Genomic DNA, 23,516 nt, shown 5'->3' on the forward strand with positions numbered 1-23,516 from the left:
AACGTAGTAGGAAGGACCTAAGAGTACTGGCGGGTGTAATCACAGGGCACAACTACTGTGGTCAACATAGGGCTACCATGGGAATCATTGACGACCTAATATGTCTATCCTGCGGCGTCCTCGGCAGTCTAGAGTAAGTGCACTGGCCTGCCATCACAGAAGTTGTGGGTTCGAATTCCACGTAAAGCACTGTCCACGCACTTTTCCTACTTTCTTAGTTTCTATTCTAAAAAAAAAATTCCTCAACTCTAAGAACCTTCTCCTTCCAATCCTTACTCCCGTACAAAAGTCAGCGCATTACTTGCATTGTGGCTGCTAAAACAAGCAAGAAACAAAGATAACGATACAGTTACACATTGCATCAGTGGCGCCAGCAAGAGGAATTGGGCAATCGCGATAATAGCGCAGACACACGAAATTTAACGAAGTCCTCAACCATCTGTGTGATCCTTCTGCCAGAAAAATCTGAAACACAAATGGCGCTCCTAGCAGTAAGAAGGCGTTGTTCCTAAGACAGGTGGGAATTCTCACTACTTAGGACTGGTATCGGCAGCCTAAACACCTACCATACCAGAAAGCAAAATAGATTAACCAAACCAACGCAAGAATGAGTCTTGTCGAGGCCCTGTGCCTATCCTGCCTCGAGAATGAGGACACGGTAGAGCATTTTCTCTGTAGCCGTCTGTGTGTATGGATAAAGTTTATACTATTTCTCTTCCGGATCTATTAAGATTCATGAATTAATCCAAAAGATCTTCCGTGCAGTGACCTCAAGCCAAGCTTTCTTGCAATCCATGTAATATCTATCCTGTCTCTCTATAGTATAGTACAATGGTCTACCTTACTGGGAACTTGGACCTGTAGAACCCCTCATAAATCTAGTCTAATCTAATCAAGTGCAACTTAATTGCTCCTGCAGTCTGTCATTTGGATAATTGTGGATTTCATAAGTTAATCCATTTTCTTCTTTCAAGAAATTTCTTTACAAGAACATCTGGATGCTTCTGCTGTGCTTGAAATTTTATCAATTATGTATTTCAAAGCTAGATTTTGATTTAATTGTTCTAGTTCGCGTAAACTCCACTCTTTGGTACAACTCGATTCATTCGCAAGCGTGTAATCGGCTGTCCACGCATTTAAGATAACCACGGAATGTCTTCAGATATCAACCGCGCACTAACTCTTCCTATTTCTATTGAAGACCTCGCTAGAAGTAAAGTCCTTTCTAGTCACATCAGAAGCTATTTAATTGAGCTAAAAGAAAGCCCCGTTTATCGACTTCGTAAAGCAGTTGGTCAAAACCAGCAACATTTAATATTGACTTTGGATCCAACAAATACTGTGAGTGGTTCGAGAAGGTATACGAAGTCAGCACTGAAAAGCTTTAGCAGTCTCATAATTGACATCACTAGGGTTCACGTCAATTCAGCAGCAGTGAATATCTCTGCAGGGATGTTTGATATTTATGTACTTAACTAAAAAATAAGCAATGAAAATGCACCCGCGCTACCAGGCTGCTAGGCTGAATGTATGCGAAGTTGTCTCAGCAGCGCCTGACAGATACCAAAGCTCATTTGAACAAATGAGCAGCAATTCATATTGTCACACACATACTACATACACACATTCATTTATATACATATATAGATAGGTGCACGAATACAAGTCAACAAATTTTAACATCCGTGTCACATTTGACAATTCACGCGAGATTTGCTGTCACTCGCATAGGCAAGTGATGGTGTCATGATGGCAAGTGCGCAGCAAGAGGGTGAAAACATTTGACTTGTAGCATGCACAACAAATGCTCAACATCAGCGCAGCACACTCCACTCATTTCATTTGTTCTGCACTTCATGTTGCCGCCTTTAAATCCTGCATTTCATTTTAGCTCCACTTTGCGCCATCGAACTTTGTATTTGGGTCAATAAATGATTTTTGTTTTATTGCAATGATTTTCTGTAATTTTCACAATTCCCAGTGACATACAAAATTGAGTAGAGAAATTATTTATACCCATTCACCAATACATATGTAAGTACACAAGTACATACATAACTATGCATTTACAAAATTGGTGTATCATTGCTGGCACTATTTAAACAACCCATCGCTGCCAATAAGATTTCATCAATAATTCCGGCAGGCTTGCTGCTACGAGTTCAGGAGGAGAAATTTTAGAAGGAGGCAGTGGCTTGGGACATTGGAGCTTAACATTGTTGCAGGTGCCTACTCGAGCACGGATGTATTACGGATGTAGGAGTGTGTGTAATATCCTTTGAACTGGATGCTGCACACTCGTACATTTATACTTATGTGTGCCCCATGCTATTTCGAACTTCATCTCTAAGATTTATGATTAATGTGCCTTAAGTGGTAGATGCCATTTGCTGATAGGTTTTCAGAGCGGCAGGCGTTCAAATTAAGGCGTATGCAATTCTGTGCAAATCATTCAGATGGTAGTGGACAAATAAATCGATACATTTGGTTGCCCTGCAGAAGGGGGGGGGGGGGGGGACATATTATACAACTAGTTCGGTAGAGGTGAGCCTTGTTCTATCAAGTTCTATTCACACACACAGTATGTTAGATTAGATTAAGGAGGTTGCGGGAACTCTTAGGTTTTTGGGTCACTGTGATGGCGTATAGTAGAAAATATGCATTCCAATTTCTTCTAAAAACAATTTTCGCCTAGTCGAAAATTTGAAAGAGCTTTAGGTTTGCATTCGGTGGCCCTAAGGCGCTTTGTGATACCTGCATTAGATTTCCATCCCCTAGCAAAGTTGCTTAAACCAGTTAAATCTTTCTAAGAGGGTAACTAGCCGCTCCAGTGAGACATTTTGCCAATTTACCAGGTCTTCAAAAAAATAAATAGGCTTCAAAATCCAGGCTTCTTTGAAGTGCAGGACATTCACAGAGGATGAATGGTGCCAACTTAATTTCTTCTTCCTCTCCACAACTTCTGCATAAGTTATTGTAAGGCACACATTCTACTGCCTGGGGTGCCAAAAGTGCAGCCAACCGTTATAACATCTGTGAAGACGTTGGTAGTTGATCTGTTGAATCCAAACTGACATTTTGTGCTTTTAAGATTCGGTTTGGGCAGAGCGTTTAGTAGTCAGATGCCCCTATCTATTCGTTTTAGCAATTTCGCTCGGGTCAATCGCAGTGTGTAGTCCATTTAGATGAACGCTTATGCCCTCTACCACTTGCTCAATGTCAAATTCCCAGCGATTCCTTGCATACTTACACGCTGTTTCTTTCCACTTCGCTCTAGAGTGGCCGGGGACCCAACAAAGTGTCGTTAGATAAGCGCGAGCGATCCTCTGCTTGCTTTAACAAATCACTGAGATCATTGCCTTAGTTCATTTAGTCTTATCGTTTGCGCTGCTTTGTCTATAACGCAAATCTCAGCTTGGAAGACGCTACACCGATGAGGGAGTCTAAAGAAATAATTTAATGATAATTGTTGTTCCGAATAAACTTCCGATCAAGTGCCATTGTGCATATTTGAGTCATCAGTACAAATATGGTGACTTATATCATCTGAAATGGCTTTGGTCTGCCAACCCTGTCCGTCGGGTATTCGTATTTTATAGTCTCTGTTCAGATGTATCTGGTTCTCAATATAATATATTAATTTCAATATGTTTCATCTAAATTATCGAAGAATTGTCTACTCACAATGCTAGAGCAGGATGGTAATGCCAAAAATAGCACAAAGTCGTACTCTACACTAAGCAATTTTTTCTAACCCGTTAGGTTAGGTAAAATAAGTGGGTGCAGAATTATTAAATATTTTTCATTTAATAAAGGGTGGCGAAAAATGAATCTTCTTATTGAAAGATGTGTAATCTTCGCAAATGGCGTGGTACGTCAACTCTTGTGAACTTGTCAAACAAAGATTTTCATAGCTCGAATTCATTTTTTTGCTCTTCTGTAAAAAGGATATTCAAAAACAAAATTGGATGATTGATTTTGTGCTATTTGTATTGCAGTGAAATGTCGGTTAGAGGCCTACAAAAGTTGTATAACTCTCCGCACTACGTATAAGACGTCATTTTTAGAAGATTTCCGATGCATAAGATTCGGATATGCCTTCATAAAAGTCAAATAATAATTTCAAAAAAAAAAAACAAAAAATAAAAATAATTAAATTTATATTTTACAGCCCTGGAGATGATTTAAAATTGAGATAAAAAAATCTGTCAATAAGTAAAAGCAATAACTAAAAGTGTTAAATAAAAATACGAAAATTAATATTGGGAACCCATTAAAACTTTTTTAATTATATTGGTAAATAAGTTTAAAAAACTAATAATAAAAAAGCAACCAAAAGAGCTTAGAAGCGAAAAACATGGTTTTTGATGTGCATTTGTGAAAAATAGTCTCTTGATATTACATAACCTCAAAAGTTTTAGTTTTTTGCACGTGCAATCTGAGTTTAGATTTAAATCGAGTAAGATAAAAACTATCAGCGAAAGTCGCGTTGGTAGTCTGATTCTCAAGTAAAAGTGACGTAGTTCTGCCTTAGGTTTAATTTCTTTTTTTTATAGACTATCAGCGTTCCATAGAAATTTTGTTTTGCCATTTGGACAAATATACAGACATACTGGTAGGGAGGCTGAAAAAATTTAAAACTGTATCTATTTTTTTATTATTTTAATTTTAAACATTAGTTTAATAAAAAAAATAATGAATATTAACAAAACAAAAACAAAAAAAAAAAGCTAGAAAATAGTCAAAAGTGATCAAAATGTTTTGTAGGGGCTGTGATAAAAACAAGTGTTATTATTTATATTTTATAAATATTTATTTATATTATTAAATATTATTTTTTCAATAAAAATCGTAATTTTTCTTTCGATTTTAATAAAAGTTCAAATTTTTCAATAGAATGCCGTACAAAAGGCAAATATTTTACAACAGCGCCATCCAATGTAAGATTTAGGTAAAGATAAACGTTAAAAATGGTTTACTCGACTCCAAGCACAGTAAAATAATTTTAATTTCTCAAAAATCTCAGAAGAAAAAAATTATATTTGAAAGAGTTTTCCTAAATTTTTCCTCTATTTCCTAAACATCTTCAGGCGTCGAGTTCCTTTTCTTTTGTGATATTGCGTAAACTCAGACTGTGCTGAGCCCCCTAGAGCATTTAAGGGGGGAGCCTGGTTTATGAGGTCTAAAAATTGCATCTCTTTGCGATTTTTTTTAAGGAAAAAATTAATTTAGCACTGTAAAGTTTTTTCTATCTTTTAATGAACATTTAAAAAGAATAAAAAATTTTTGTACTGGTTAAAACAAGTTAAAAAAAATGTTTAACATAGAAATTAGTAGAGCGCTGCAACGCTGGACTTTCCAACTGGCGTACAAGATACAACTCGTAATTATTATCTAAAGCAAAAAATTCAAATGGATTTCTAATTATCATGATTTTTTATTCTAGATGAACTAAGAAAACTGAGAGAAATTCCAAAATTTCAACTTTTTGGAGGTTTTAAAGAAAAAAATGCCTTTCTATAAAAAAAAATCACTTCAACTTGGTATTAAAATCTTGAAAAATTTTTTTTTTATCTATTTTGTTAGTTCAGATAGAAGAAAATTTAATACTGAAGGGAACAAGCTATGACTCATTTCAAAAGGTTCATTAGTTTTTTTTCATTCATGTACGCCAATTCAAAGAAATCATATAAATGAAAAGTCGAGAAAAGAAGATAATGTTTGTACTATAGCTGACTGGTCACAGCGTAACTACCTAACGCTTGCCTACCTTTAGCTTCGTATCTACGGAAATATTGAGAATTAGGCTCTGTAACTTTGTGTGAACATTCTGAAATATATTAGGAATCGCTTAAAACGAGAAACAAAAATTGATTTTTTTGACCTTATAAACCAGGCTCCCCCCTTAAAATCGAATGTCTTTTTTTGCATTTTCTGTAATCAGCTTCTTGCTTTTTAACTCGCACTCTCATTTCGAATGTAATTTTTCTTGCTGGTAGTTTCGACTCCTATTTTAGATTTAGACTCCTATTTTCATAGTTAATTCGCAATTACATAAATTCTACTAGAAACCTGTTGTGTGCAACACCCAAAAGGATCCTTGGCATGCCACACAGCTACCAAACCACAAACGTAAGTCAAGTAAGTCACAAGAGAATTCCAGTTCCGCAAGCTTGTCCACTCGTCCATTTCGGCACATCATTATGCATTTGCATAATATGCCGACATTTGTATTTCCCTTTGGTAGTGTTACACTTCCATCCGCTTACATCTTCACATGGATGTCTCTTATTATCGCCTTGTTGTCGATATACGCCGTAAGTACGAAATAGCCCGGTAGCACTAAGTCATACCAGTCAGCGGTTGTCACAGACATAAGAGGCCATTCACAAACAGACACAAACACAAACATGTACAACTACTCGCCAATACCGTTAGACGAAAATGGATACAGCTTAAATGTTGGTATAAGTACAAGGTGGCACAAAATTAATCACTCTATCGGAGGATTTATAATTTTTGCAAATGGAATATAGAATAGAATTCTCTGTGGAGTTATCTGTCAGACAAGCTGTCGGAGTAGACACATGCATACATAAGTACTCGTACATATATATTTTTGATATTTGACATATTTTTGATATTATTGAAAAATGACCTCGAAAATACTTACAGTGTAACAAATTTTACAAATCGTGAATGTATTTCAGAGCTCTTCATCCATATTATTAAAGCCATAAGGCGAATTTCGGAAATAAATTCAATTCAGTTAAATTTGTTCGATCACACATATTTTCAGGCAATTTTTTTAGAGTAACCGGAGCTCTTTACACACATTACCGTGACCATAGCAGCCACCTAACAGCAGGTAAGCAATAAACCTAAATCTTTGACTACTTTTATGGAAATTAGGCATTCGTTACCGGTTCCTACCGTGCGCACTGGACAAGCCATTACCGCTGTAGAAGTGAATGTTACCAGGAACACAAATTTGTCGATATGACCGCATCATCAACAACTCGACCTGTGTACACTCTTTAATAGGAATATCTTTTGAGAGAAGACTTCAACTTGCCGTCCAATTAAATCCGATTGGTGTAGGATGTAAAGTAATTTTTGAATGAGCGGAAAAGTCATTGAAAGTTGCATTAGAGTTTTACTATAAAATTATCTTTGGTCAGTCTCTAGCTTAGTTGGTGTCGCACGGCTGAAGCTTAATAAATCTCGAAAAAAGCATTATTTAATTTTTTTTATTTAATTTAAAATGTTACCTATTTAATTTATATTACTTTTCAAAACAGAAGATACGAAGGCAGTTAGCGTTACTGGTACCGACCAAAAATTTAAAAAATTTTAGCTAAGGTCCTGAAAAAAAAACGCTTTACGTTTTTTGCTGGTTTCTGTGGTGGTTATCAGTGCATTTTATGAAAGGGACCTACAGATTTATTCATCTGGAGCAGTTTTTCAAAATTCCAAATGGGTGTCAAAAATTCAACAATTTCAGCTAAAGCCCTGAAAATGAACGCTCTGTGTGTTTTTTGGTGGCTAGCAGTGCATTTTTTGTAACAATTATACAGTTTAATTTATCCAGGACACTTCTGCAAAATCAAAAATGGTGGGCAAAAAGTAAAAATGTTTAGATAAAGCAGCGAAAATCAATGATCTGTGTTTCGTAGATGGTCATCACGCCATCATGCTTTTTATGAAACAGGTATCCAGCTTACTTAATCTAGGACCGTTTTCCAAACTCAAAATGACGGCCAAAATTTTTTAGAATATTAACTGTAGTTCTGAAAATCAACGCTCTCTTGTTTTTTTTTGTTCTTTTGGTGGCTACCTGTGCCTGTTATGATACAGATCTACAGTTTAATTAACTATGGACAGTTTTTCACATTTCAAAATAGTGGGTTGATTAACTTCGGAGAATGTTTCAAAATTCAAAATGGCGTCCAACAATTTTGAAAATTTTAGCTATGGTCCTGAAAATCAACGCTCTGTTTCGTTTTTTTTGTGTTTGTTGGTGGCTATCAATACCTTTTATAGAACAGGTCTACAGTTTAATTAATCTAGGACAGTTTTCCAAAACTCAAAACGACGGCCAAAAATTTAAAAAATATGTCTCTTGAGGTTGTGAGAATCACCACTCTGTGCTTTTTGGGTAGATATCAGTGCCTTTGTTGAATCAGACCCACAGCTTAATGAATCCAGGACAGTTTTTCAAAATTCAAAATGACGGCTAAAAATTTCAAAAACTTTAGCTAAGGACTTGAAAAAGAACGCTATTTGTTTTTTCTGTGTTTTTTCTTCGTGCCTATCAGTACCTTTTTTGAATCAGATCCACAGCCTGATTAATTCAGGACAGTTTTACTAAATTCAAAATGGCGGGCATAAAATAAAGTTTTAGTTAAATCCCTCCGTATCCTTTTTTGGGCTGCTATTATTTCCGGGTTTGAGAAAAGTAGTGGCAAAAACTCCAAAAAATGGATGGAGGATATAGCCACCTATGACAAAACAAAATTTTATTTACTTTTTGCTAGTATAAATATAGTACAAGAACTTCCTTTGAAAAATGTGTTCTTAAATGAGCTTGAAATTTGTTATGATCGAATGAATTATCTCGAAAAAAATTACGTTAAAAGTAAATATATGTAAATACTTGTAGTACGTACCTCCACTTCCTTCCTCGTGCCATTTAAAAAAACGTTAAAAATTTTTTTTTGCACACTGCTTCTATGAAATAAAATATTCGCAATGAATACCACTGCATACCATTTCGCCTTTGAAGTTTTAAGGAAGTTTGAAAGCTTATATGTAAGTGTATGGAAACAATTGATACGCAAATTTTATTCATCTAGGATATGTGACTGCATATGTAAATCTTTAAGTCTTTTACAATACATCTGCAAATGGGAAGTTACAAAATGTTAAAAACTTAATCCTAGTACAAAAGAAATTTAATTATGAGAAAATGGAAAAAGATGTGAAACTGAGTGGGCAGCATTGCTTCACAAAATCCATAGTTTCCTGTGCACATGAAATTCTACCCGGATAACAAAACAAGTATATTTTTGTTGCACGGTGTTGTGGGCATGTGTATAAAAACTTGCATACATGCCTTGTATTGTCTCCTTGGAGTATTTTCATTTGCCTTTGCTGGCTTTGCTGTTTTCAGTTTTGCCTTCCAGCCGCTTTTCCGTCCCCTTTTCGGCTCTTTTATATCACCACATTATTGTAAGGATTTACAATTTAATCAAATGTCTTTTCATTACCTCCTCAAGGATACATAAATTCTAATTCAAGGCATACACACATGTGCACATGTAACACATACACTTACATTTATTGACATTTACTTACTTGTGTTTGCATGTGTTTACTACAGCTTCGAATGCCAAAGTTTAAGCCGCCCAACAGTGTCATGCCGAGACGCGCTGAAATCCATGCACAACTCACATGCAAAATAAGATACTAACAAACTAGTACGTGTGTTTGTGTGTATACTTGTATGTAGCGGGGGCAGTACGAGACGGCATGCGGCAACTGAGTGCCACAAGTCAGTCAGCTTTGCGGCCAAAGCCTTTGTGGTACTCAACTACACTTTCTCGAGCATTCGCTTGCTGCTGTTATTATGTTATTCTGATTGTTTTTGTTGCTGTTATTGTGCTAACGTTCGCGTATTATGTGGCGAATGCTTTTGTTGCTAGCGAAATTGTTACTGCGAATCTACAGCATGGCTGTGTTCATCTCCGCCTTTTACAATTATTTTGTCTGTATGTTGCCTACCACAAACCGGATATGCTGTTGTTGTTCCATGTTGTTTTTTTTCACATAGTATGCTCCCATTTATCTCTTTTGTTATTGCATCAGCCTGTGGTTTTCTGTTCGCGGCATTTATATGAGTTCATTAGTCGATTTCACATTTACTTAGTTATATGAGTAGTAGAAACAGCGTCCGCCCTCCGGGGAAATCTGTAGCTGGATTCCATTGAAGAGAATCGACTGCTTTGAAGCTTTCATTTGCTTATGCAGGATATTGCTGTGCGTTAAAGTGAAAGTGCGTTTGCGAACGTAATTCGATAATTGTGGCATTAAACGGCAGCAATAGCAACGCATGCTGTGTGGTTGGGGGCCGATGACTGAGGCACCGCTGGGGCGTATGAGTAATCCAGCATACTCACACTGGTATAATATCCTTTGTGGCTTAAGGCTTACGGGGGAAACCTCATTTGCGTTGGTATGCTGGTGTTTGTATGTAAACAAAAACATCTGCATTAAGGGGAAGGTATTTCTAGGGAACCGAAGCTTAGTTACTTTAAATATTTGAACGGAGGGTAAGCGAATTAAAAAGGTAAAAAAATTAAGGTTTTTAATATTGGAATGCAGTTTAGCTGGAGGAAAACAGCATTTAACTAGAACAGCACTTGAATAATAACAGTGGTAAATTACGGAGATTTGTTTGTTTTAAGAAATGTGTAAACTAAAAATATGTCTTTATTCTTTGACAAGCGAATTACGTGGGTAAAACAGGGGTTTGCTTCCAAAAAGCTACATACTTAGGGGGAAAACAGCTATATTCTGATATTCTGGATTTGTTTTAGTTTTTGTTTTGTAGAAAAATAGTCGCTCAAACCTTTCACAGCAACACTGGACACTTGATTTACGGCAGCTTGAAAACGGTGGCAGCTACCGAATTTTGCTAATATTAGCACACTGAGCGGACACTGTTGTAAAGGAGTTAATAAATCATTTATTCACCTCATATTTCTTGTTTCTGTTGTGTTCGCGGTAATATTTTCGCATAATATCCTGCAGGAGCTTCGACAACAACAGGGTAAGCAGTCCATGTTAAGTAATCCAAGTATTTTGCCGGCAATTTTTCTTCAAATTGGTTAATTTGTAGGCTTAAGAAGTACCAAAAAAAAATCATTTTTAGCAATAAACTTCATTTTTGACGTTGGTTGCTTGGCAGAGGTGCTGTCTGAGTGACACATCCCAGACTCATTTTTCACAAAAGGTGCCATTGTGGTACGCCACTAGGTGAATTACTGCCGTTATGTAGTCGAACCATCTTAATCTGTGAATAGATCACATATATTTTCTTTTCTGCAATTTCTACCAAGTTATTCACTGAGAATTCCCTCAGCTTTTTATGTCGTAGAGCAGCAAGACTTTAGCGCTCACACAGATAGTGAAAGACTGTTTCCTCAGATTCTTCTTGATTGCAGCTTCTACATCTACCGTGTAAAGTCAATGGCCGGTTAAGGTTGATATAATTTTGAAGATGTCTGCTCTTGCCTTTCTTAACAGCTCGTCAGTTCGCTATTTTGCAGGTATCGGTGTTGGTTCATTTTTCAACAATCTGCTTCTGGAATTGCAAGAAAATTTCCATTTTATTTTGGCGGCAGCCCACTTCTTCCACTTCGGATAATCTAGAGGAAGCCTCTGTCTTGCCAGTTCATCAGCTTTCTCGTTTACTTCTTTGCAACTATGTCAAGATACCTAGATGAGAGTGATGCCTGTTGTGCCTGCTAAGGCATTTAATTCACCTTTGCATTGTCTGACGATTTTTGGATTCGTTGTTGGTGACTTTATTGCTAAGATAGTTGCTTGACTAACTGCAAAAATACGTGCTTCTGATAGTTGTTGTGGATGATTTCTGATTATTCTGCAACCTTCCCTTATCTCGAGAACCTCTGCTTGAAAGATAATCTTCCCATTCCCTAAGACAACTTGGAAGTTTCGAGGTCTTTCGAATATATACTCGCACCGACGCCGCAACTCTTCCCGAATCCATTGGTGTAAGGTGCGGTGGTATTTTCCTTGACTATTAAATTCAACGCCCATTAAGTTTGGCTGGGAAACTTTACCTTAAACTCTAGTCGGAAGTCTAAGGTAGCGGTAATGTAGTCTGATTGCCGTTTAGCCTTCAGCTATAAAGAATTGCATTATGCCCAAAGATCCTAGCACTCCAAAAATTACCCTGTTTTATTCCGATTTCGATATTTGCTGCAGTAGTCGTAGTTGCAAATCTATTAGTAACTGGTTTAGTATGACATTTAGTGCCTTTGTTGGACATGATTTCATAACTCGAGTTATTTCTGTACAGGCTGCTCGTTGTATGCTAATTAACTGTCCTTTGGCTTACATATAATTAGAAAAGTGATAAACAGACTCCCAAGATGTTATTGCTTTCCTTATCATTGTCACTTCAGCCAGCAGAGCTTTTATAGGGGCCGGGAAACCACAAGCTGAGGCTCAGTTGTGGTTTTATTGTCCTTCAATATTTCTTATACCTCTTGGAATTAAGCACAAGAGAAGCTTCATAAGTAATTCACCAAGTACTTTTCTGTGGTTTTCGAGGAAATTATTCACTTGCATGAACAGTTTCAACTATTTTCAAGGCTCATATTGCCGAAATGGGAAAAGCAATCTCCTTACTTCATGGCCTTACTTTTTTTATTTTACTTTACTACTTTTACTTTCAACCTAACTACAAAATTTTAAGTAGAGTTTAAAGAGTACTTCAATATACTTTTAAATATGATCCGACCGATATCTTAGTAGGTTTTAGAGTTGATGTTACTTTCATATGTTTATCAGCAAGATAAATTGAGGCATGATGAAGTGTATTTAAAGCTTAGTTGAGCTAGAGGCTCCTAGAGGGTTAAAACATTAATTTTGGCACATTTAACATTTCTTCGAAAAAATATTTATTATTTTATGGACTCTGAATTATATGAATTTAGAACCAAATTATTTTGGAGTCGATAATAGTTTCAGATAGGGCTGCCATGTAGGGTTTTAATTAACAAAATTCACTAATATTAGACTAATAAATATTGTATTTCTGTGCAAATTCCTCTATTTGGTCGCTGGTACGAAAGTAGTTGCACTTACATATTAATATTTGTGCGGCCAGAGTTGCTATATGCCTATTAAAAATTTATAAAATATAGATGAAGTCGAAGAAATATCTAATAATATTCATATTCGATTTTTAATAAATTTTTAGTTGTTTTATGGCAACCCTGCCTATTTACAAACATAAATCAATACACTTCATATTTATTAAACGTGTATTCTATGATAACACTGTAGTTAGGGGATATAAGAATATGCAACTCTCTAAATTTTTTCATAAAATTTTAATTCGATGGTAACCCCGCCCGTAAATATACATATATACATAAATGGCGCGTACATTCTGCGCGTACAGGTATCTGACCGAGTTGCTTCCCCAAATGTGTTCCGTGAAATAGTCACCTCCAACTTCCAGTAATCCCACAGTTTTTATGATTCTCTTACTTTAATCGCAGAAATGCGCTCAGTGATTTACTACTCATAAGACGGGACCGTTATTAGTAAAAATCTTTCTATAATTTATTATTTTATATCCACAGTGGACACTCAGACATGTAACAACTGATTGGTAGACACTCACAAGCCCACTCTTCCTTATAAAATAAAGAAAAAACAGGAAATTTAAATTTTCTAGAAACTATGATTTCCTAGAACCTTTCATTGGGTAAATAAAAGTTCACTGAGTGACAACTTTTGCATACAAATATATGTATGTAAGTATATAATATAGAAACTAAATGCATATCCACCCACACACACACATACAAATATTTATGTGAGTTGAATACGTAAACTCTACTCGCTACAACCTGAAGCTCTGCACTCTGCCAGCAAGTGAATCGTAAACATTTGTCCTAATACAACTAATAAATTGTTTAAATTGAAGTCTGCCATTTTTGCAAATTCCCAGGGGTGTGACACAAAACATTTGCACGTACGCCAACAAACTGCCTTTGTATGTGCCTCATGTGCTTGTCTATTACTCTCTCTCTCTCTCTTGACTGCATAGCCATCTTCCTGGCTGACTGGTGGCTTGCAGAGTAGGAAGTGGCGGAAATGGAACGTTGATAATGATAGCAACAGCAACAGCAACAACAAAACGTTTGGGGTCAATCACACAGGCCCCAGTACCCACACGCACACAAGCAATGAAATAAATTTACATATGTAGACATATCAACGCATTGGCGCTCTGGCAGTCTGTCAGTCAAGCAGTGAGATAAAATATTACAAATTGTTAGAAATTTACGACAATAAAGCTGAGAAATGAGTGAAGAGCATGCAAATTGATGTGCTATAAGCGATCTGGGACGTGTGTTTGTTAGGCAGATATATAAAGTGTATATGGAAGGGGAAGTCAAAAGGTTTATGGAAGAAAGAATGGGTATGAAATGAAATATATAATTGTTTTTACTTTCTGTTTTGTTCTCTTTTACGATCAATTGTTTTTCAGCTTCGTCATAAATTTCATTTATGCTATCACTAAAAATATCTTGGCTAGGCCTTCAATTTTTCTGGAGAAGATCTCAGAAATATCAGACTTTGCTTCAGTAAAATTTCATATTTTCTCTGCAATGGAGCTCTTTTTTCATATTGAACAATATACTCTCAGCATTAAAAGAATTTCAATTTTTTTTGTAAAACCATAAATTCTAAAAATTCCGTTTTTCTCATATTTAAACTTTTTAAAATATCTTTTTTTAAATCTTAAAAACTCTATTTTTTTGTAACTTTTTGAATTTGAAAAATTTTTTATTTTCTTAATTTTTTTTAATTAAAATATTATTTTTTGTATTGGTTGGTTGGTTTAAGGGTGACCCCGCATCGGAATGCCACATAAACCGCAAGTTGGGTCCGTTGTGTTGCCCTAGAGCTCATTATTTTCAATGATTTCCCCACCTAACCGAGATTTTTATTGTAGATTTTGGTCAAAGATATTAATTCAATTGTTGGAGAGCCTAGAAGAGCGAGTCGACTTCTGGCTAGACCGGGACAACTGCACAGCAAATGTGTGCTCGATACTTCCTCATCTTCGTCCTCGCAGTATCTGCACAGGTCGTTTTGAGGAACCCCGAGCCGACGTGCGTGAGTGCCCAAAAGGCAGTGGCCGGTGATAAGAGATATTATATGCCTTAGTTCGTGTTTCGAAAGACTTATAAGGGTTTTTGTCTGTTTCAGATTGTAGGATGGCCAGATTTGTCTGGTCGTAACGCAAGTAGTTTCCACTCGCCACCTCCGATCAGCAATGCTGTGAAATTCTCGATCGATGAGCATTTTACATGTTGAGAGCGAAATGTGGATTGTGGGTAAGTTACTAACATTTGATTGCGCAGCTCCAGCTCTTGCGAGCTCATCAGCTTTGCAGTTACCTTCGAATCCACTGTTACCCGGTATCCAGATAACTTGGACAGAATTCTGAACACTTATCTCGTTAAGATGTAGTTCGACATCTGAGTGGGTATAAGAGGAGCTGAGTGCTGGAACGGCCGCTTGACTGTCGGTGAAAAAGCGGATATCCTCTAGTGATATTCTATTTTCTAAGAGAGTTTTCGCAGCATACCAGATAGCGCATACTTCCGCTTGGAATACGCTACAGTAGTCGGGTAATCTAAATGATAGATTGATGTGAGGGGAATTGGAAAAGATTCCAAATCCCACTTTGCCGTCTTGTTTTGAACCATCTGTATATAAATCAGAGGGCCATCGATTTCGGTAAGATTTGTCTTCCATTCTTCCCTAGTTGGAAGTGAACAGGAGAATAGCAAGGGTGGTGATGGTGTTCCTGTTCAGTATGGCCGAATGGTCAAGATACTTATTCCATTTCGATATAGCATTCATGCATTTTTTGTATTAATTGCTAAAATTTTACAAATTCTTTTCTTCTTTTTTTATTTTAAAGATATTTTTTTGTAATTTGTAAAATCTTAAAGAAATTTTTTTGTAATTTTTAAAATTTTAAAAACTCTTTTTTTGTTAGTATTTAAATCTTAAAAGCTCCATTTATTTTTGAATGTTTTAAAATTTAGAAATTCTTTATTTTCTTCATTTTTTTAATTTAAAATATAATTTTAGGCAGAAATTGTAGACTTTGCTTAAAACATTAAATTTAAAAAAATATCGTTTTTTTATTTTTTTAACTTTTTAAAAAAAATTTTAATCTTAAAAACTCCATTTCTTTGTAACTTTTTAAATTTCAAATATTCTTTATTTTGTTAATATTTTTTTAATTAAAAGATTATTTAAATATTTTTTAAATTTAACAAATTCTTTTATTTCTTATTTTTTTAATTTTGAAAGTCTTTTTTTGTAAAAATTTTTGTTTTTGTGAACTTTTAAATCTTAAATTCCTCTTTTTCTTGATTTTTGAAATTTTAAAAATTCTTTATTTTCTTAATTTTTTTAATTTAACATATTTTTTTGTGTTATAAGCTTTTAAATCGTAAACATTTTTTTCTTAGGAATTTATTAAATATTAAAATCACCGTTAATTATATTTGAAAAGCTCCATTTTTTTTCAATATTAAAAACTCCATGTTTTGTAGTATTTTAAATTTTAAAAATTCTTTATTTTCCTAATTTTAATGATTATTATTAATATTGAGGATTATTTTTGTTCTAATATTTTGAAGTAAATTTTTTTTTAATTTTTTTGAATCTTAAAACTTTGATTTTTAATATTTTAATATTTTAAATATTAATATTTTAATACTTTAAATATTAAAAATATTTTTTTCGTAATATTTTAAATTTTAAAGGCTCATTTGGGTTTTATAATTTTTAATTAAGCACTCTTTGTTTTTTTGTTTTGTATGTGTACTTTTATTTTTATACCGGTTTTGATATACATTTTTATTATTGCTTTTGCTTTTATTTTTATTTTTCGTTTTCTTTTTATTTTTATTTTTATTTTTATTTCAATTTTGTTTATTTCTATCTTACTTTTATTTTATTTTAACATTTTTTTTATATTTGTATGTGGTGTCTTAGTTTTATTTGTAGCTTTTATTTAATTTTTTCTTTTATTTTATTTTAATTTTTTCTTCTTCTAATTTAGTTTTTGTCTATTTCTATTTAAAATTTTATTTTTATTTTTATTTCCATTTTTGTTTTTCCTCTTCACTTTAAAAACATCTGTCTTGAAAACGTAGTACATATGTAACTTCTAGTATCGAATACTTCTATTTATAAAATGGGATACTCCTGCCGTCGGAATAATTTTTTGTTTTATTTGCAATCAATTGCTTGGAGAGAGTTACAAAATTATAAAAAATAATTCAACAAAAATTGTCTGAACTTTTTTCTATCACGCGTTGTTTTGCAAAAAATAGGGTGAGCAAAACGAAATAATAATTTTTTTCAGCTGCTGCCAAACATACCAATGACGCCCACATTCCAAAATATTCGGGATGAATATAAATATTCATCACGCATTGCTTCGCGATTGTTGCACGTGTTGAAATTATTTAAAATATTTGTTATATTTCCAGCTCAGTTATAAATAGGCAACGTGAAATTGGTGTTGAGGTCAATCGTCGACATGGATCTAATGCGCAGGCAATTCGTCGTTCCTTAAAATGGGACGGACCGCTTAAAGCACTGCCATGATAGCCATGAAAGGTGGATTGATGTGATATTCCATATTCCAATTTGTTACTTCTGCCTGCGAGAGAAGTCATTTGAGGAGAAGCCCCATACGTTTACCACGTATTCTCATAAGGCAGTGCCCGGTGATGATACCAACAACCAGGCCCGACGAGAGGAGGGGAGATCGGGGACTTTTTACCCCAGGCCCGGAGTTCTCAGAGGGGCCCGGACTCAAGAGTAATTCGAATTATATTAATTAGACATAATTGGAAAGGGCACGCATTTGCAATTTTCCCCCGGGGCCCGGATGCTCTCTACGGCCCTGCCAACAACCACCGTACTAATGGAGGTTTGGTGCAGATTGATGAGGCACCTAATTCTGTACTCAGCCAAATCTGTCAAGTTATCTCACAAGTGTGCTCCGTGGTCCATCTATGCTTGGTTTGCTACCTGTAAACCGTCCTAATCCAGAGCTCGCTTCAGAATGCGCACATATTGGGCAGAATTGACGGATTTAAGATCAGTTTCCCTCCTAGTCAGCTCTTCCCCGATGCAATTCCTAATATCTCTGTGTCCACGGTTCTAGTAAATAACGAGGTTATTTGAAGAATTTTTAATTCCATCTTATGCCACAAGTGCTTAATCAATCCCAAAAAAAAATATAAAAATACTTTATTTCTGTATTTTTTAAATTTTAAATTTTAAATTTTTTTTTCTATTTTGTTTTAATTTTCTTCTAATCCTTAATCTATATACGCATTTCAATTGCATATCGCTCTCAAGCACATTTTTTAGCTAGCAATTCGTTCAGTTGGTCTGCTTCAAATTCATTTTCGTTTCACAAATCCATTGCGTAGTTTAATGAACCGAATTGGCAGCTCCCCTGGCTTTCATATGCATACCTACACATACAAACATACATGCATATGTTCATTTATATTGCACTCAAGTATTCAACCACATACAACCTCGTGCAAGCGAGGGCAGCATATGCACATACACACACATACGCACTTACCAACAATCATCATTCATTTCACTTTATGAGCACTCCTTTGGTTCTTCCGACACTCGGGTGTGCGAAACAGAATTCAGAGTTGTTGCTCCCTCTCTGTTTTGTGCTTCTTATCTGCCGCAAATCCGGTTTATTTGCCATTATTAGCTAAATACAAAACATATCTTACATCGACTGAATTGACTGTAATAAAATTTCACAGTAAATTCCCTTATTTTTAATTTAATGCATCGACGCACAGCTGGAGGGTAGAAAGCACTGAGTAAGTGTGGAGAGCGAGAGGCAGAAGCGCGAAGGCGGAAAGTCAAAGAGGAGCAACAGCAGCAGCTGCTGCTACAGAAACAGAAAACAAGCAGATCAGTATCAGCAAGCAAGTGTGAGCAGTTGCGGTGGGTTGGGGTTGTGGTACCAAGCGCTTCCTAAAACACAACCTCGTTCTATCATTCACTCTTTTATTTTCTCTCCCACTCTCTTTTCCGCTGCCCTACCTCCTTTTGCTGTTGAACTGCTGCTATAAATGTTTTGCAAGTCATTCGCAAATTGTTTGCGCTGCTATGCCTTCACATTTAATGTAAGACCAGCATTGTATTGGAGGTAGGGGCGAAAATGAAGGCGCTGGTGTTGGTAGCTCTTCTTAGTTATTTCGACTTGCAAACGAAGCCAGTTAATTTTGCATGAGTTTTCGAATTTCGCAAATACTCGATTTAACTGTTGTGTATGCCTGTTTGTACGTGTATGTATATGTGTGAGTCTGAGCGCTACTCACTTTGTTTATGTGCGCTTCCGTCGTGGCTTATGGCAAGTGGCAAGTGGCAATGTTCGATGTAGCTATGTTTGTATGTATGCGTGTATGTGTGAATATAAAGTATGTAGGTTGCCATAAGGCACAACTCCCAGACGAGCACAAACGGTATTTATTAAGCATAATTAACAGAAATTTTATGTCAGCATGTTGAAATATAATAAACGCACACATACACATATAAATATATCTATTTACGAGTATAACGTACACACTTATACATTGGCTCGTTGTGCTGTTATCATTCGCTGGCTGCCTGGCTGACTGATTGACTAAGTCTCTTATTGACTCCCATAAATGATGAATTTTTGGCCGCTGGGCATTACTAAACGCTATTGAGTTCCAGACATTTTATGACTTGCGGGTATGATTAGTAAATAATAAATTGTTTGTATATTGGCGAATTGGTATTTATGAAAAGCTTATTTGCGCAGACAAGTCATTAGTTGGATAAACACGATATTGTTTGCGCATCGATTATGCATATTCACAGCCCGAAAGAGAGCCAAAGGAATAATTGCGTGATTTAACTCAGCTATTCTATGATAACTCATCCAAGTATTTTGCAAATTGTGGCATATTTTTTTTAAAATTAGGTTATAGTATTTGTAAGCTGGAGTATAGTAAGAAGTAAACTGAAAAATTAAAAAAAACAAAAAAATATTATAGATTAATAATTTTTTTCGATTTTTTTTTGTTAAACATTTTTAAGGAAAGAACTTTTTTCATTTCTGAAGTTCAGTTTTTGACGTGATAACGTCTTATAATTCGATTTAACAGGCTGCACGCACGAAAAAATGTGTCGTTACCTTGCTCATTAGTGTTACCTTGCTCATTTGTCGTTACCTTGCTCATTTGTCGTTACCTTGAATGAACTGCAAGCGGAAGCGCGGAACGAACAAAGCAAACGAACGGCGACGTTCGACATCTTGCTCTCTCCTACTTAGGTGAGCGTATATATGTATGTATATGCGCATATGTACATATATAAATTCACGTATTTGTATTTGCATATGCCTTCTTATTGATTATTATTAATTTGATTCACTTGAAGAATTTAAAATAAAACCAAGTTTGTTAATAATACCTGTTGTTTTAATGTTATTATTCTTATTTTTTTTATTATATTTGAAGGACAAAATGTATGGTAATATTTACCATATACCTTATAAGATATATTGTATACTAATATATGTATATAAACATGCATATACATATACAATTTCGCGCAATTTTCAAAAAGAACAAATCTGTATGTAAAGATGCATACAAATCATATGGACATATGAAATATACGAATCTATTCCGTACGCAAGCAAATGTAAGCTAATGTGCTTGAACTGCAAGCGAGAGCGCGGAACGAACGACAAAGAGCACAATCGGCCCTCGCGTTCGGCAACGTTCGACATCTGGCTCTGTCCTACTTGAGTGTATATGTATGTATGTATAAGCGCATATGTAGGTATATAAATTCACATATTTGTATTTGCATATGCCTTTTTCCTGTGTGCATGGTAATGAACCATTTCTCTGTTGAGAATAGGACGATGATAGAAAAAGTAGGAAATGAAAGGGAGTGTTTCGAGTGTAAAGTGCCTTGAAAAAGGCAAATCGATGATGGTGCCTCTTCGTGTTGTTGACTTATTAACGTCTGATGCACAATCGAAATTGAAGATATCTTTCGTGAATTTGATAAATGTTTCGTCATTTTTCACGTTTGTGTAAATGTAACTTGACCTATTCCATTGCAATTCCATTTACCTCCTCCTCTATATCCATACAAAATATCTATCAAACAAATAAAATTAAAATTTTGTTTTGAAAATTGCAACCATTCCATCAATATTTTCTTGTGACGTTGTCACGTTAAACTATCGTCAGTAAACCGACTTTACAGACAACCTCTTTTTTTTTATTCCTTCTTCCTTTTTTCTTTCCTTAAATGGAACTCCCTTGCTTTTCGGCATTACCTCTGTTCTCTTCAATTACTCTGAATGCTTAATACTTTTAACAATTTAAATTTAGCATGTATGTGTGCACAAATATTTTTTTTATTTAGCGAAGCTTGTATAAAAAACAAAAAACAAAATTATCGTACCAGCTAGAAAATGCGTTAGCTACATAGCCTTTCGCCTGAGTGTAATAATATATTTTTATTGAAAATTGTAAAAATATTAAGAGAAAATAAATACCGAGCAATAATAATTTTTAAAACAAAAAAATTAAAAAAAGTTGAAAATTTAAAATTCATTAATTTCAAACTAAATATCGTGCATGAAGTGCACCCGGTGGGACATCTATATTTTATGTACAGGTTTTCAATATTACAGACCTAATATTGATTCTTTTAAGTCACTGAAAAGCCACTTTTTCAGAAGTAGGTATAGAAATAATAGCATTTGGGTGATCAATAATTTTTTATTAGAGAGCAAGAGCAAAATCACGTTAAATTTGATTGTTTGTGACATAGAATGGAGCGTTCACAATCATTCTAACAGTCTTTGATTGGAATATTTGGAGAATCTCTATACTTGAGGCTGCCACAGTTGTATTCCATAAGCGCAGATTGGTTTCAAAACAGCTGAATAGGGTAAACGCTCACTCTGAAGTGGGTCTTGGAATTTTGAGTTTATTACCAGTGTAGGTTTCGGAGCTTCTTTACCAGCGTCTTGCGTTTCGTAAAGATATTACTTTTTTCTTTTCACTTAATTCACCGCCAGAACTGGAATTGAGTGAGGACAATTGTGGAAGTGATAATCAGCACTTTGTCTGCTAAGTTGCCATCAATTACTTTTTCGGATGCTAGTAAGTCATGTGCGTAAATCAGATATTGAATGGGACCCATTGCACTGCCTTGAGGAATACCAGCTTAACTTTCGCAGAGTTCAAACTGTTGTTCTATTTGCTTAACAAGGAAGAATCGGTTTTTGCGATATGTTTGATTTAAAATATAGCAAATAATAACGTAATAAATAAATAATAAAATAAAATAAAAACACATGCGAAGATGTTCAGCACGTCAGTGAAAAATACAGTGCATCTGTTTACTAATGTACGTAGGTAGCGAAGTCTCGATCGATTTGAAAAATGGGCAACTAATTTTTTTTCCAAAAAATTTTGAACAAAAAATAATTATTAAAAAAAAATTTTATTAAAAAAATTTTTATTAAACAAAAAAAAAAACAAAAAAAAAAATTATTAAAAAAAATTTTATTAAACAAATTTTTATTAAACAAATTGTTTTAATAACAATTTTTTTTTACTAATTTTTTAAATTTTGTTTTTATTCTTAATCTTTGAGAAATTTTAAAAATTAAAAAGAAACAAAAATATTTATTTAAAAAAATGTTCATTTATTTTGTTAAAAAAAAATTTAATTTCCAATTTTTAGTTTTCAATTTTTCATAAAATTTAAAAAATTACAGAAAAACAAAGATATTTCACTTTAAAAAACTCATAAATTTAAAAAAATTAAAGAGAAAGAAGGATATTTCATTTTAAAAAACTCTAAACCAAAATTTTGAATTTTTTTATTAAAAAATTTATTTAATCTATTTATTATATTAATAATTTGTTTTTATATTAACTTTTCAGAAATTTTAAAAATTAAAGAGAAACAGATATATACCATTTAAAAAAAACTCTATTCCAATTTTCATTTATTTTATTAAAAAAAATTTAATTTCAAATTTTTAGTTTTCGATTTTTCATAAAATTTAAAAAATTAAAGAAAATCAAAGACACTTCACTTTAAAGAACTCTGTACCAAAATGTTTATTTATTTTATTAAAAAAATTTATTTAATCTATTTCTTATTAAAATTAGTTTTTGATTTTTAGTTTTTAATTTTCATTAAATTTAAAAAATTTAAGAGAAACAAGGATATTTCATCTTAAAAAACTCTATACCAAAAGCAATAAATTTTGTATTTAATTTTTTCTGTTTATTTCTTATTATGCTGAAGACTACAATTGAACAATTTTCAGAAAAATTGGCAACAGTGTCCGCAATACTTAGATCTTTTGGCATGGAACTGCTCAACTATGAAATCTTAAAACTTGATTTGTTGTTTGCTTGAGGTTATTGATTCACCAAGAATACAATTAGTGCTTCCACAACATTTGAAACATCCTAGCTACCAACAATTATACGACTACTCCTTCTCGACTATATCCAGCCAGTGCGATTGAGAAATCTTACAAGGTTGCTTATGTCTATGCGAAACAGCGCTTCGAGGTTTGCAAAAAAACGTTT

This window comes from Anastrepha obliqua, chromosome 4 (assembly GCF_027943255.1).
Source record: "Anastrepha obliqua isolate idAnaObli1 chromosome 4, idAnaObli1_1.0, whole genome shotgun sequence".
NCBI classification, from domain to species: Eukaryota; Metazoa; Arthropoda; class Insecta; order Diptera; family Tephritidae; genus Anastrepha; species Anastrepha obliqua.